Raw genomic sequence first — 16,556 nt, forward strand, 5'->3', positions numbered from 1 at the left:
CCCAAAGCATCCCACTGTTAATACTATTAGAAACACTGTTCAAAGCTATATTCACTATAGCTTATTATGATAATCTTCATTCTCTGGCGCCTGTGGGAAATGTTTCCTAAGGCAGCTGTGGACAGAAAGAAGTTACACCACGACCAGCTCATCTGGACCTCTACTGGTTGGACAAAGCAACAGCTTGGTTTCCCACCTCTGAGTTGGGCCTTGTGAGGCACCTCCCCATACCTCTGAAAGGGGGTGACCTCATCACACAGCATAACAAGCCAACCGGAACATATTCTGCCAGATATGACCTCACAAATGGGATGTGGAAGTGTGTCCTGCCTCGTTCAGATTTGCCATCGTCTACTGGGTTAGATCATTAGAGCACTCAAACAGTTCCAGGGAAACATATCAATAATGGAGAGCTGCTCCTTTGCTGGGGCTAAAGCATAATAGCACGTCTCTTCACACAACATTGAAAAGCAGCCCGGGCCAAGCTTCCCTGAACTCCATCAAAATAACACCACATTTCCCAGACTAAATTAGCAGGCAGCTAATTTAACAACATGGCAGATAACGGGGAAAGAGCGATTGTAAAGTTGCAAAATGTTTACAGCTGCCCCTATTAATAGACATTTTTGAACAGAACCAAACATGACCTCATATTTGGCTTCCCCACTGGGAAAAGAACATTAGCAACTGTCTGTCTTATTTTGGAAATCCAACCTCTCATCTGTTTCGTGTTGTTATTAATCTGGATGATTTTTTATGTGGCTGAGTAAAACTTTTATTTTCCACCCCTACTTGCCCAGTGGTCATGTGCTTTGGCTCGGCTCGGGTCGACAAGAAACCTGCACCAGCCGTGGAGTGCAAACAGCTCTGGCTGGTAGCTGCGCTCACTTCGTCCAAAACCCATCCAAACGAAGGATGTAAACATCCCTGTTTTGCCAACGGGACCTTTTATGTCTTCTGGCATCTCGGGCCCAGTGTCTCGCTGTGAACTCCACAAGCATGCGTGGTTTTGGTTTTCTCCATGTTTTCCACTCACAGTGTGACCTATATTACCCCCCCCTCCCCCCTTTTTCCTCCCCCTCTGTTCCGATCACAGATTAAATTCTTTCATCTCACCGCATGTCTTGATGACAAAAGTATGTGTCCGTATGTGTGTGACTGCGGAGGGTCATGGTTTGAATAACAACAATCGACTCCTGAGGTGACCCATGCTCCTGTTAATCACAAACAGCCACCTTAATTTTTTTTTTCATACAGAACAGATAACTTGGTTGTGTGCCATGCTGTACTACAGAACTCAACCAGCCTCAGCACCTTAGTAAAATTTTAGAACAGGTCAGTGGGAGTCCAGAAAACTTTTTAATCTGGAAATTTCAAGTAATAAATGTAATTCATGAATTTACAGGTTACCATTCCATGAAGATAGACGTGAGCTCATTCACATAGACACAAATGACCAATATAAACTTTAAACAGTTTGGCACAAATCTTCTCGGTCATGTAACCCATGCTGCATACAGCACTCTATGCTTCTGCCACACAGAAGCTCAGAACACAGGGTGAATGTGTGACTACAATCAATTCTGTTTTGATTTCAGACAGTTTTTAGGGCTCATGCAGTCCTACGTACATTCACAGTTTTATCGGCTCCTCTCTGGAATTCCTACTGCCTTTAGAGAAAGCAAGTAACCGGTGTTTCTGATCTGCACAAATAACCACAGGAAAAATGTTCCAGTCAGTAAGGACAGTGTATGGAGATGCCCTAGAAAGGACACGCAAAGTACAAATTAGCAGGTTTTGCTGAGCTAGTATGCAGAAGCCACAACACGAAGTCCTTTTTATCGCAGAAAGCACAGCACTCAGTGGGTATCACAGAGAAACCATCGACTTTGTTCCACTCTAAATGTTGACTTCGGCTTTGGTTTGCAAACTAAATGCCTTCGTAGCTGCACAAGTTGCTCATGTCTGCAACAGGACTCATTTGAACCCAGAATCAACACCGACTACGGCTTGCTGTATAATATTTATCCCTTTTTAGAAAGATTTCTGAGCCTGGTCCTCTTGCCAGACCCTGCAGCTTTAGTTCCTGTTTGAATTCACATCTTAATTTCTGTCTCTGCAGTGTTTGCAGGGTGTGTTGACTAGTGCTTGAACATAGACCTAGAGGACTGTGCAATGCTTTAACTATCAGGAGTATTTAATCACCTCTGCGAAATGGGACAGAGATCAACAAAAATAACTCTTTAAAGCTTTTTAACCAGCTGAATGTTAGACTGTTGAACTGTCCTCAGGAGATGGGGGTTCAGCTTCCATAACAACCTATGCTTGTTTAGAAGATGTGGACAATCCTACAGAACCCAAGTCTAGTTGGAACTACAACATTGTTCATACAACATACGTGAGTTGGGGAGTTGGTATGTATGTGAGCTGCCCCTCAATATACATACACAGTCACACACACACTCACACACGCACACACACACACACACACACACACACACACAGAGAGGACACATTTACTCTGCAACGACATCTCTGTCACAAAGAGGCACCACACCCTTGCATGTGTCACAGACAGAGAGACATAGGCCCTGCAGAACAGAGAAAACAGTTACATCTAACAGAAACCAGTGGTGTCCATCTGTGGCTGTGAAGCCACAACTCACATCAGGGCACCGGCAACCAATCACATTTGAAAGAAAACAATCTGTTGTGTGTGCGAATCGCTGTTCTCCGAGCCGAACTCAACACACTCACTGGCAATGCAGGCAAACAGAATAGAGGACCCCTCGCACAAAGGACAGAAATCACTGGTTTGGTAACATTTGAGCCACAAAACAAAAGATAAAATTCCCATTGGCATTTCAAAACATAACTGGCGAAATCATACAGCAAGCCTTGAAAGTAAAAGAAAATTCATTTTCCTCCCTGCATCAGAACATCATAACATGCCTCTAGGAATTGTAGAAGTGTTGACTTGGTGATGACTTGGTCTAACCAAACAAACTGTGACCACAGATGCTTTTATGGCAGAGTGAATGTCCTGATGTATGCATACACATGCGCGCGCGCACACACACACATACACACACACACACACACACACACACACACACACACACACACACACACACACACATGCTGTAAATGTCACCTTAAAATGTAAATGTTCCATATTTTGTCAATTGTGATTTGTACACCCCAATCGAAATTTATCCTCCGCTCTTAACCCATCTGTGCAGTCAGAACACACAAACACACACTAGTGATTACTAGGGGGCTGTGGATCACACGTGCCCAGAACGGTGGGCAGCCCTAGCCCGGCGCTCGGGGAGCAGTTGGGGTTAGGTGCCTTGCTCAAGGGCACCTCAGTCATGGCCTTAGGTCTGGGAATCGAACCCACGACCCTCCAGTCACAAGACCAGTTACCTACCACCAGGCCATGACTGCCCTTGCATCTAAATGCATCTAAAGCTCTAAAGAGCACATTTTCCTATATGAGGAGCACTCAGGGTGGGTAGGATGTGCTGCACATAACACTTGCACCAACAGCTCCAGCACAAAAGAACAACAAGCACGAGTAGACAAAGTGAATCACCATGAGCTACTAACTCAGCCCTGTGACTCTGGCCCTGGGACTCTGGCCTTGGTACTCTGGCCTTGGTAGTCTGGCCCTGTGACTCTGGCCCTGGGACTCTGGCCTTGGTACTCTGGCCCTGTGACTCTGGCCCTGGGACTCTGGCCTTGGTACTCTGGCCTTGGTACTCTGGCCCTGGGACTCTGGCCTTGGTACTCTGGCCCTGTGACTCTGGCGTTGGCACTCTGGCCTTGGTACTCTGGCCTTGGTACTCTGGCCCTGTGACTCTGGCCCTGGGACTCTGGCCCGGGGACTCTGGCCTTGGTACTCTGGCCTTGGTACTCTGGCCCTGTGACTCTGCCCCTGGGACTCTGGCCTTGGTACTCTGGCCCTGTGACTCTGGCCTTGGTACTCTGGCCTTGGTACTCTGGCCCTGGGACTCTGGCCCTGGGACTCTGGCCTTGGCACTCTGGCCCTGGGACTCTGGCCCTGGGACTCTGGCCTTGGTACTCTGGCCCTGGGACTCTGGCCCTGGGACTCTGGCCTTGGGACTCTGGCCCTGGGACTCTGGCCCTGGGACTCTGGCCTTGGTACTCTGGCCCTGGGACTCTGGCATTGGTACTCTGGCCCTGTGACTCTGGCCTTGGTACTCTGGCCTTGGTACTCTGGCCCTGTGACTCTGGCCCTGTGACTCTGGCCCTGTGACTCTGGCCCGGGGACTCTGGCCCTGGGACTCTGGCCTTGGTACTCTGGCCCTGGGACTCTGGCCCTGGGACTCTGGCCTTGGTACTCTGGCCTTGGTACTCTGGCCCTGGGACTCTGGGCTTGGTACTCTGGCCCTGGTACTCTGGCCTTGGTACTCTGGCCCTGTGACTCTGGCCCTGGGACTCTGGCCTTGGTACTCTGGCCCTGGGACTCTGGCCCTGGGACTCTGGCCTTGGGACTCTGGCCCTGGGACTCTGGCCTTGGTACTCTGGCCCTGGGACTCTGGCCTTGGTACTCTGGCCCTGTGACTCTGGCCTTGGTACTCTGGCCTTGGTACTCTGGCCCTGTGACTCTGGCCCTGTGACTCTGGCCCTGGGACTCTGGCCTGGGTACTCTGGCCCTGGGACTCTGGCCTTGGGACTCTGGCCCTGGGACTCTGGCCCTGGGACTCTGGCCTTGGTACTCTGGCCCTGGGACTCTGGCATTGGTACTCTGGCCCTGTGACTCTGGCCTTGGTACTCTGGCCTTGGTACTCTGGCCCTGGGACTCTGGCCCTGGGACTCTGGCCTTGGCACTCTGGCCCTGGGACTCTGGCCCTGGGACTCTGGCCTTGGTACTCTGGCCCTGGGACTCTGGCCCTGGGACTCTGGCCTTGGGACTCTGGCCCTGGGACTCTGGCCCTGGGACTCTGGCCTTGGTACTCTGGCCCTGGGACTCTGGCATTGGTACTCTGGCCCTGTGACTCTGGCCTTGGTACTCTGGCCCTGTGACTCTGGCCCTGGTACTCTGGCCCTGTGACTCTGGCCCGGGGACTCTGGCCCTGGGACTCTGGCCTTGGTACTCTGGCCCTGGGACTCTGGCCCTGGGACTCTGGCCTTGGTACTCTGGCCTTGGTACTCTGGCCCTGGGACTCTAGGCTTGGTACTCTGGCCCTGGTACTCTGGCCTTAGTACTCTGGCCCTGTGACTCTGGCCCTGGGACTCTGGCCTTGGTACTCTGGCCCTGGGACTCTGGCCCTGTGACTCTGGCCTTGGTACTCTGGCCCTGGGACTCTGGCCTTGGTACTCTGGCCCTGTGACTCTGGCCTTGGTACTCTGGCCTTGGTACTCTGGCCCTGTGACTCTGGCCCTGTGACTCTGGCCCTGGGACTCTGGCCTGGGTACTCTGGCCCTGGGACTCTGGCCTTAGTACTCTGGCCTTGGGACTCTGGCCGTGTGACTCTGGCCCTGGGACTCTGGCCCTGGGACTCTGGCCTTGGTACTCTGGCCCTGGGACTCTGGCCCTGGGACTCTGGCCTTGGTACTCTGGCCCTGGGACTCTGGCCCTGTGACTCTGGCCCTGGTACTCTGGCCCTGTGACTCTGGCCCTGGGACTCTGGCCCTGGAACTCTGGCCTTGGTACTCTGGCCCTGGGACTCTGGCCCTGGGACTCTGGCCTTGGTACTCTGGCCCTGGGACTCTGGCCTTGGTACTCTGGCCTTGGTACTCTGGCCCTGGGACTCTGGGCTTGGTACTCTGGCCCTGGTACTCTGGCCTTGGTACTCTGGCCCTGTGACTCTGGCCCTGGGACTCTGGCCTTGGTACTCTGGCCCTGGGACTCTGGCCCTGGGACTCTTGCCTTGGGACTCTGGCCCTGGGACTCTGGCCTTGGTACTCTGGCCCTGGGACTCTGGCCTTGGTACTCTGGCCCTGTGACTCTGGCCTTGGTACTCTGGCCTTGGTACTCTGGCCCTGTGACTCTGGCCCTGTGACTCTGGCCCTGGGACTCTGGCCTGGGTACTCTGGCCCTGGGACTCTGGCCTTGGTACTCTGGCCTTGGGACTCTGGCCCTGTGACTCTGGCCCTGGGACTCTGGCCTTGGTACTCTGGCCCTGTGACTCTGGCCCTGGGACTCTGGCCTTGGTACTCTGGCCTTGGTACTCTGGCCCTGGGACCCTGGCCCTGGGACTCTGGCCTTGGCACTCTGGCCCTGGGACTCTGGCCCTGGGACTCTGGCCTTGGTACTCTGGCCCTGGGACTCTGGCCCTGGGACTCTGGCCTTGGGACTCTGGCCCTGGGACTCTGGCCCTGGGACTCTGGCCTTGGTACTCTGGCCCTGGGACTCTGGCATTGGTACTCTGGCCCTGTGACTCTGGCCTTGGTACTCTGGCCTTGGTACTCTGGCCCTGTGACTCTGGCCCTGTGACTCTGGCCCTGGTACTCTGGCCCTGTGACTCTGGCCCTGGGACTCTGGCCCTGGGACTCTGGCCTTGGTACTCTGGCCCTGGGACTCTGGCCCTGGGACTCTGGCCTTGGTACTCTGGCCTTGGTACTCTGGCCCTGGGACTCTGGGCTTGGTACTCTGGCCCTGGTACTCTGGCCTTAGTACTCTGGCCCTGTGACTCTGGCCCTGGGACTCTGGCCTTGGTACTCTGGCCCTGGGACTCTGGCCCTGTGACTCTGGCCTTGGTACTCTGGCCCTGGGACTCTGGCCTTGGTACTCTGGCCCTGTGACTCTGGCCTTGGTACTCTGGCCTTGGTACTCTGGCCCTGTGACTCTGGCCCTGTGACTCTGGCCCTGGGACTCTGGCCCTGGGACTCTGGCCTTGGTACTCTGGCCCTGGGACTCTGGCCTTGGTACTCTGGCCCTGTGACTCTGGCGCTGGGACTCTGGCCTTGGTACTCTGGCCCTGGAACTCTGGCCTTGGTACTCTGGCCCTGGGACTCTGGCCTTGGTACTCTGGCCCTGTGACTCTGGCCCTGGGACTCTGGCCTTGGTACTCTGGCCCTGTGACTCTGGCCCTGTGACTCTGGCCCTGGTACTCTGGCCCTGTGACTCTGGCCCTGGGACTCTGGCCCTGGAACTCTGGCCTTGGTACTCTGGCCCTGGGACTCTGGCCCTGGGACTCTGGCCTTGGTACTCTGGCCCTGGGACTCTGGCCTTGGGACTCTGGCCTTGTGACTCTGGCCCTGTGACTCTGGCCCTGTGACTCTGGCCTTGGGACTCTGGCCTTGTGACTCTGGCCCTGGGACTCTGGCCCTGGGACTCCTGTTTTGAGTGTACAGGTCAGGAAAAAAAAAATTAAAACAAACATAACTATGGGTTATATATTGGGTACATTTCCTTATCTTAAAAAATCAGGATTCAGATGTGATCAGGAATCTGTGATTGTGATGTTTTTACCTGCCCAATAAAGGCAATGATTTTACCCTCTCAAATATGCGGCAGGTGCCTTACTAAATAATTCATTACATAGTCCTGAAATCAATTCATGAATATTCACATTTGTCCTTGAATGAACTAAAGCAAACATGAGACATCTATTTTGGCTTATGACATGGAAAAATTAGTATTGGCACCAATGCCAATGCACGAAGGCTTCCAAGACAGTCTATGGCCAGTGAAGTGTATGCCATTCTAACTCAGTAATGAAAAGAACTCAGTAAACTCGGGCTGGGTGGAATGGCCCTCTGTCATTATGTGCAAATGACGGGGGGGGGGGGGGGGGGAGGGTTCTGGCTGGCAAAGACAGCAGTCACCAAGCATCTAACCAAATCCTCATAGGTAAATGGATAATATTCCTCATATGCAAGAGTTATATTCCTGTATGAGGATATGAGAATAAAGATGAAAAATTGCAAGATTACATATTCACAATGAATCATGACACATGTTTAATCAATATGTCATGAAAACAAGATCGAAATATCTCGAGCTGCCATAATGCTGCCCTCTTTTGGAAGTAGCAAAGAGAATGCAGTGAAAGTGCGTGAAGAGCCATTTATCAGACAGCGTAACAGAAACCTGAACACCTCACACGCATGTCAGAATGACCAAGGCATTCCTTTCCGTAACCTATCTTATCTGTGGGCTGGGTTGATAGCGACCTCTAATTATGGTTGAGCACAGGGTGGTAATATCATTCATGTCCTCAGCGTAGGATTCGGGCATGTGTGTGTGTGTGTGTGTGTGTGTGTGTGTGTGTGTGTGTGTGTGTGTGTGTGTGTGTGTGTGTGTGTAGAAATGTTACTGCAGTCCAGCTGGGGAAGAATGATGAATGTCCCTGAATACAGAGCAGATATATGAGACCTCAGTATGCGTTCTCATTGAGTAACAGCACATGGGGTTGGCTGAAAGAGGAACAAAAACTACTACCAACTTGTGGAATGTCTTGGTATTGGCAAATAGAGAAGTGTACTCACTATGAGAGAGAGAGAGAGAGAGAGAGCTAGGAGGAAAGGGGTGGGGAGGGCCTGAGGCAAATTGCCAACAGCCCCAAATCAAACTCTAGCACAATGGAGAACCCTTGAGCCCATATCATGGAAACACTGTCAGCATCTTTTTTTCAGAGACATCCCGACACAATTTCCATGGCTGTTTGCATCTCACTATACACACTACGTGAGATCTGACACAATGAGCACAAGTTTAGCTTTCAGTTAACTGATAAAGGAATTTGATATAATTTCAAACAGAAAAGTCAAGGTAATTCAGGACTGGGATAATTTCTTTCCTATCATATGATTCCATCAATGAGATGAAGATTAATATATATATATATATATATATATATATATATATATATATATATATATATATATATGTTATACATATATATAGTTAACCTGTCGTCTCTGAATAAACAACAGGGTAAGAGAATCATCTGTGTGATTGTGATACCTACAGTGTGACAGGCAAAGCAGTGTTGGTCAACACATAACTGTCTTTGTTTACAGACATGTTTGCTCTGGTTTGGACAGAGGCATAAAGACTGTGATGGATGGTGAGTATCTCACTCTCTTTCTTCCACTGTCACAGACAAAGCAAAGCTCAAATGACCTTTAAAGAACATTAAAACTCACAGACTTCGCAGCTCCTTCTGGACTTTCAGTACCAGCTGGAATTTGAGCTTTCCCTTCAGAAGAGTTTCCTACACTGCCAGCTGACCCAGAAGCTCTCTGACCCAGCGACCTAAAATGAGATATAGCTCCTTTATGGTTGATTACAGCCCTTCGAATTTTTATGCATCTTATCTAAGGCTTTTATGACAAAGTGAATTTCCTTTCTATGTCCTGATGTACTTGAAGAGAGATAAAGTAATAGGCCTATAAAAACAGTTACAGAACAGAAAGAAACAGTACAGGAATAGACTACATTTGGTAAATTATGTCTTTAGAATTTATTGAGTGTAGTCGGCCATCAGCCTAATTTATGGTTTGGATGACCTCAGGAACTAATGTCTAGACATCTAGACATTACTGTTCAAAAACAGAAAGCATACACAGAGATGCACACACACACACACACACACACACACACACACACACACACACACACACACACACACACACACACACACACACACACACCAGATGAAAAATAACAGGAAATTATTTACTCCTAACAGTTTCACCTGAGCTCTGGAACTGAAGCTTATCTTTTCTTGGTATTGAAGTCTCTGTTCAGACTACTATTATTTACAGACATGGGGGAAACACACAAACAGAAACAAACTAAAACCTTTCCAGCTTCTGAAAACAAAGTCAAACGCTGACCAACAGCTCTAAGTACATCATCTGAAGATCTGAACAACATGTGGCATCCACTACAATCAACAACTTGAGAAAGCAGACGGAATGATGAAGGCTAAAGCGGAAACTCAGTCGGCAGCAGTGCGGGGTTTTTCCCCCATGCCTGTAGGGCTGCTCCAGTGCGGGGCGTTTCCCCCATGCCTGTAGGGCTGCTCCAGTGCGGGGCGTTTCCCCCATGCCTGTAGGGCTGCTCCAGTGCGGGGTGTTTCCCCCATGCCTGTAGAGCTGCTCCAGTGCGGGGCGTTTCCCCCATGCCTGTAGGGCTGCTCCAGTGCGGGGCGTTTCCCCCATGCCTGTAGGGCTGCTCCAGTGCGGGGCGTTTCCCCCATGCTTGTAGGGCTGCTCCAGTGCGGGGCGTTTCCCCCATGCCTGTAGGGCTGCTCCAGTGCGGGGCGTTTCCCCCATGCCTGTAGGGCTGCTCCAGTGCGGGGCGTTTCCCCCATGCCTGTAGGGCTGCTCCAGTGCGGGGCGTTTCCCCCATGCCTGTAGGGCTGCTCCAGTGCGGGGTGTTTCCCCCATGCCTGTAGGGCTGCTCCAGTGCGGGGTGTTTCCCCCATGCCTGTAGGGCTGCTCCAGTGCGGGGCGTTTCCCCCATGCCTGAAGGGCTGCTCCTTGCAAGAGAACAACAGGAACTGTCCCAGAACTCCATCCATGGCCCCAGTAGTGGACCAAGTAATTCCACTCTGACCTCTATAAAGAGGCTGAGAGACGCGGGCACTGTGCTGTTGTTGCAGGGATGTACGGGTTGCCATCCGCCTCTGGCCTTCAGCCTGGCCTTTGGAGGGTGAAATGAAAGGCAGACAGGAGGCTCTGTGCTTGGGATTTGTGCTGAAGCCCACGGCGAGATGATTCCAGAGAGCAGTTAGATGAAAGGGGCGGCGTCCGTGTTTATGGAGGGTCTTTTTCAGTCAGGGCGAAGGCAGCTCATAAACCCTGACTAATTTAATTAAGCAGTTATAGTGGCCTGAATGGAGCCTTACAGAGAAGATTGCAGTGTGTGTGTGTGTGTGTGTGTGTGTGTGTGTGTGTGTGTGTGTGTGTGTGTGTGTGTGTGTGTGTGTGTGTGTGTGTGTGTGTGTGTGTGTGTGTTTGTGTGTGTGTGTGGGTGGGTGTCTGTCTGTCTGTCTGACTGTCTTCCAGGTTTCTCTTTCCCATTTATTCTTTTAAAAGATGTATTTTCTTTTCTGGACTTGTTTACATTTTTTCTCTCATCACTTTTCTTTGATTGATCCTCTCTCTAGAACTGTCATCAAAAGAATGCAGGTAGCCTTGTCTGAAAGATAAAGGAATATAGTTATTTTAAGAATGACACCTCAGACAGGAAATGTCTTTTTATAAGACATGTTTATCTGTTTGTTGTCTACAATGAGTCATATAATAGTATGGCTTGATTTTACGAGACTTGTTGATTGTAAGGAACTTAAATGGTTGTGAGCTCCTCCTCTTAGTAGGCACTGTCTCTTTGTAAGACATTTCAACAGTCCAGCTGCTGAAGACTTTAGCAGTAGAAGACCACATCAGGAGGTCTGATTCTGACGTCTATCATTTATATGGACTGAACTTTAACTTCACAAAAAATAAAGATTACTAACATAAATCTGTCAAGATTTACGTGCGCTGTTATTAAGGGTTCTAATTAAATGCAGCAGATGAAAAAGATACTTAGTGAAAAAGATTTCGTAATTATTTTTTTAATTTACAGAATGCTTCAGAAACATTAAACAAACGAGAATTTCCAGTTGTGTTTGTATGCTTCACACAGAGCACACAGTCAGAAAAAGTAACATCGTCATGGTCAAATCACTAACCACATATGCGGAAGCTTGATGAAGTGTGGTAGGCAAGAATCCTATTATTCTGGTGTTACATGGAGCTCTCCACAGTGAGGGGACTGTGACACATGAACTTAGGTCTTACTGTTAAATTTGCCAGCACCGTTTCATTTTGGATGTATTCGTTCTGAGAATATAGACAGGCAAACCAGTGCAAATTGTGGTACATTTAGGAATTTCTCTGGAAAATCCCTTCGTGTTATAGCTGACGGATGTTAATATGGCGATGCACTTTTTGAGGAGCACCCATCTAGGAGCAAATGGTGCAGTTCACTATTTGCCATGTGCAAACTGTTCCTTTTTTTTTTTTTACCTGTGAGCTCCGGCTGTAGCAGGCCACTCTCCACACAACAGTGACACTGACGTAGTGGTGATGTGGCATTGGAGGGTGGACAGCAGATGCAGAACTGTTGGGAGTTTCTGCGAGCGTCTTTGCCCCTGCTTGTTTGAGAGTGGTCTACTACTCATAAATCATCCAGGCAACAGTGCGTCTGTGGTCAGAAACTCACCACTAAGTGGTGAGTTGGAGATCAGATGATGAGTGACTGTGGTGACAATGGCAGTGCATAGCAGCAGCGTGATGACATCCAAACTGTGCCCATGCAAGGTATTTCTAATAAGATGTTTTTAATCAACATTTTCACAAATTCTTGGAGAGTCACGGTGTTATGACAAGAGAGAACATTATATTCTCTGTGTATCTTGCTATTCTCTCTGTTTGCCAATGCACTGCAACTGTAATATTTGTCAAGCAACAATAATATGATCTTGTACAATAAAGCTTATATTAAGCTCACACAGAAACACACACACACACACACGCACACACACACACACACACACACAATATATATATATATATAGATATAGATATATATATAGATATATATAAGATTCCATGTAAGTAACTGCAGCATACTTATGTACTTAGCTAAGCTACATAGATATATAGGGATATTATACAAAGTTTCCAGAGAGACGTGACATTTTGGACAGAGGCCATATGCAGACACACCCCATATTCACGTGGCATTTACGCACATGTGACATTTATGCCCTGATCCAGCTGACATCACTGTCATCACGGACACATATGCTGCTGCCTCTAGCACCATATCTCTTGATTTGGTTGACTGCAGTGCCCATAAACTCATTATAGGTGACGTTTAACCTTGAGCTGTAGGCTGACCATCCCTAAATCTAAAAAGAAAGTAGCTTACTCATATTTCTTTGCAAGATTACACAGGAATTAACTGGTAAACATCATTGTCATTCACATAATTCAGTATGGGCCTGCAATTTGTTTGAACATGTCACCATGAAGTAAGTTTTGAAGTAAGAGAGAAACTTGTAAAACAGATGTCAGATTATAGAAAAACTGCCAATGTTGTGAAAGATGTCAGTAATTCAAATGTTCATTCTGGGCTACAAGTTTAAGTGTTGCTTACATCTTTGTCATTACTGTAACCTATTGGATGTAATTTCTTTAATTAATAAATTTTTTAAAGCAGCAGTCTATCATGTTCAATGACTCATTGGCTCTCTGAGGGAACAGCTTTGTTTGACATTCGGAAAGATTCGTATTTATGATACAATCCCAAAAGAAATAAGCCCTCCACATACAAGAGTAGCATTAAAGTCACAAATGGATGACAGTAATGATATATGAATAAGGCCTAAAACACTGAGTTCATGCCTGTTTACTCACACATCAGTTTCTATTAGGTGGAAGCTCAGATTGTCACAAAAATGAGTCAGAGCTGACATGAGCATATTTGAATACTGTGCTGGACAAGGCTGCAGGCCGTGAAATTGTTTTATACCTTTATGGCTGCAGACGGAATGCACACCTCAGTTAAACAAGACACGAGACACCCAGGATGTCTGGAGGAGTGTCACGAAGCAGTCTGAGGTCTGAGTGCCCTCTGTGACTTCAGGAAAGCACACTATCTTCTCCATGGTGACAGGGCAGCCAGCAGGGAGTAGAACCCTAGATAAGATTGCTCTTGTCAGTAGTAGGGGAGGCAAACGGACAACTCCCAACTCAAGGCCAAGTTCTCCGAGGTGGCCCATACATCACCCATCAACTTTATCTGCGTTTACACTGTGCCCTGGATGTCTGACAGGAATGCTGCTACTGCCAGGGCATTACTGGTTTAACTACTAGGACAGGCAGCATTGTGGACTCAAAAGTATAAATAAAAAAAATTGTAAATAAATGTAAACAATTAACATTGACTCTGTGAATTGTAATCACCCATGATGTGAAAATAAAGCACCAGCTGTGTCCCAATTTGAATAATTTTAGCAAATTAAAATTCTGGAAATCTCACAGTTTAGTCATTGTAAGCGTGACTGTGGTGGAGAGGGAAAGGTGAAAATGACACAAGTTCTTCACAGTTCAGCTCTGACTCAAATTTGTCATGGAGGACGTCCCCTAAGGAACATCCCCTAAGGAGTGTGACATTACCATCGCATGGAGAACTCCCTTCAAAATTTCCAAGACTATTAACTTTTTAATGCAACATGTTTCAAGAGTAATTGGTGTCAAACTTTAATCCAGCTCACATATTACCTGGCCCTGGGCTTCTCTCCACTTTAGAGTGGCATTGGGAGGGGGAGGGGGGGGGTGTAGAAAGGGTAGTTGGAAATTTCCACACATACAAAAAAAGGCTAAATTGTTTCATGGGCTACTATTTGTTTGTTGGTTTGTCATTCTGGTGCCATAGCAACCACTTTTATCCTAAAAGACATTAACTTTGACCTGGTCATCCGGGTCTTCTATACATAATAGAAAAGAAGTATTATCAAATCATGAAGTATTTTCATGAAATCACTGAAAAGCTGGAATTAAGACACTGGTGGTTGAGTTGAATGGCAGTAGGGTAGTTTGTGAAGAAAAACTAAAATAAAAGAATAGAGCAATAAATAAATAAATGCCATAATTTTTGAAGCATGCAGGCTCCATGTGGCAATTACCCACTGTGATTCACTGGAACTCCAAAATGCCCTCTATTCTGACAAATTTATACTTCATTAATGATAATGATACCCTACCCATTCTATTTTCAGACCGTCTCAGTTATTACCAGACATATTTAGCACTGGCAAATACTAGTGTTTAATTTCCACATCATAGTCCTGAGGTTTAAAGCTGGAACTGTATTCATAGACCACTCTCTGGCAGCACTTAATGCCTGTTAAAAAAACAGGACAGGCTTAGTAAGCACCAGGCAATTCTGCTCTGATAGTGCTGCAAATGAGTGAAACAGGCCACTTCACTGAGTCTGTGCGTACTGAGCGTTTTGTGAAAAAGGAACTGGGTCTTCTGGGCTGTTCGTCATTCATATGGGAGATTAAGGAAGCTGTGATACTGTCATGCTGGCTTAAAAGAGGCTTTTTACATTCCTGGAGTGTTTAACAGGTGATCAATCAGTTCACCGAGGACAGCACATCTCTTTAGCTCTTATATTAATGTACAGTATGCTCTTAAGGGAGCGTGGATAGAAACAGGCTCATTGTCCAGCCCACTCTAGAATAAAAGTCTTTAAGGACTTACACCCCACGGATCCAGCAATGTGTCCAGACTCTCCATCCTCAGTATAGTTTCATTGTAGTTAATCTTCCAAGGAAATCAACAAATTAGTTATTACCACAGCCATTACCGAATAAGATACCTTTAAATGAATAACTAAAATTATTAGAAGTTCATTAGTTCATTGTAAGTTCAGAAGTTCAACAGAATGAGTAATATGAGTGATAACCATATAGAAATTTAAGACTGATACCCATGTTGGCCTATGTGCACAACGCCCTTTGTAATAAAAAACAAACACTGTGTGTCATGATCACAGGATCAGATAGCAAACCTATTTATATATCTCCTGTCATTTCTACCTGCTGCATTAACAGAATATCAGTCTCCAGACATCCAGACGTCATTAAGTTCACTGCCAACAGAACTGAAAGAGATACAAGCAACTCAGCTCTTCCTCTGGTGTTTGGATGAGGGACTCACAGGACTGGAGCATCTGTTAGGTCCATTGGTCTCTCTACCAGGTCCCTGGGATCCTGCCTCACTACACTGACTCGTAGAACCGACTATACCGGACTACCCGGGCTTGTCTTAGAAACGTCAGCAATCCTGTCGGGTCTGTTATCAGTCCTGACAAAACAAATAAACAGACAATAACAACAACAACTGAAAGAACAAAAGTCCTGTTGTATTTGGAGGGTGTGACAGTGTCTGGGGACCATGAAGGACCATATCACAGTTCAGTGCTTCGCCCTCTTCCAGCACACACCACATCCCAGGATCTGTGAGCCGGAGTGACACACTTTGAACGAACTTGGTGGTAAAGTTCAGTGACCGCTACATATCACAAGCTAAACACTACAAAATGTTTTACTGACTTTCATCCAAACCCGTAAGCCTATGGATTAACAACAACTAACTTGCAAACTCATACACAAAGGCCCATTAAACCACCATGCCTAAAACCTGCCGTGTTGTGTGGAAATCCAAGGTTGCATCATTCCCCCAAATCAGCCTCCCTTCCTGGATAAAATGTTAATGATATACAGCAATAACACACACAAGATAAAATACATCTATATTTTATTTGCATCTGGCAAATGACCTTTTCCACAGTGACTTACAGTGACTTAGAGAGCTTGGTCATATCCTCCTACTAGCCTAGGCTGGTTAGTGTAAAGAATACCATCAGGCTAAAGCCATTGATAAAGAGGAAACAAGACAGTAAAAGGGGTTTTGTTTTTTTAAGAGCATAACTGAGTGCTCAGCGAGTCGAAAAGGTGAGTCTTCAGTCTTCGTTTGAAGACAGTCCATGTCTCATCTGTACAGCCAGCCAC

The sequence above is a fragment of the Brachyhypopomus gauderio genome, chromosome 5 (assembly GCF_052324685.1).
Source record: "Brachyhypopomus gauderio isolate BG-103 chromosome 5, BGAUD_0.2, whole genome shotgun sequence".
NCBI classification, from domain to species: domain Eukaryota; kingdom Metazoa; phylum Chordata; class Actinopteri; order Gymnotiformes; family Hypopomidae; genus Brachyhypopomus; species Brachyhypopomus gauderio.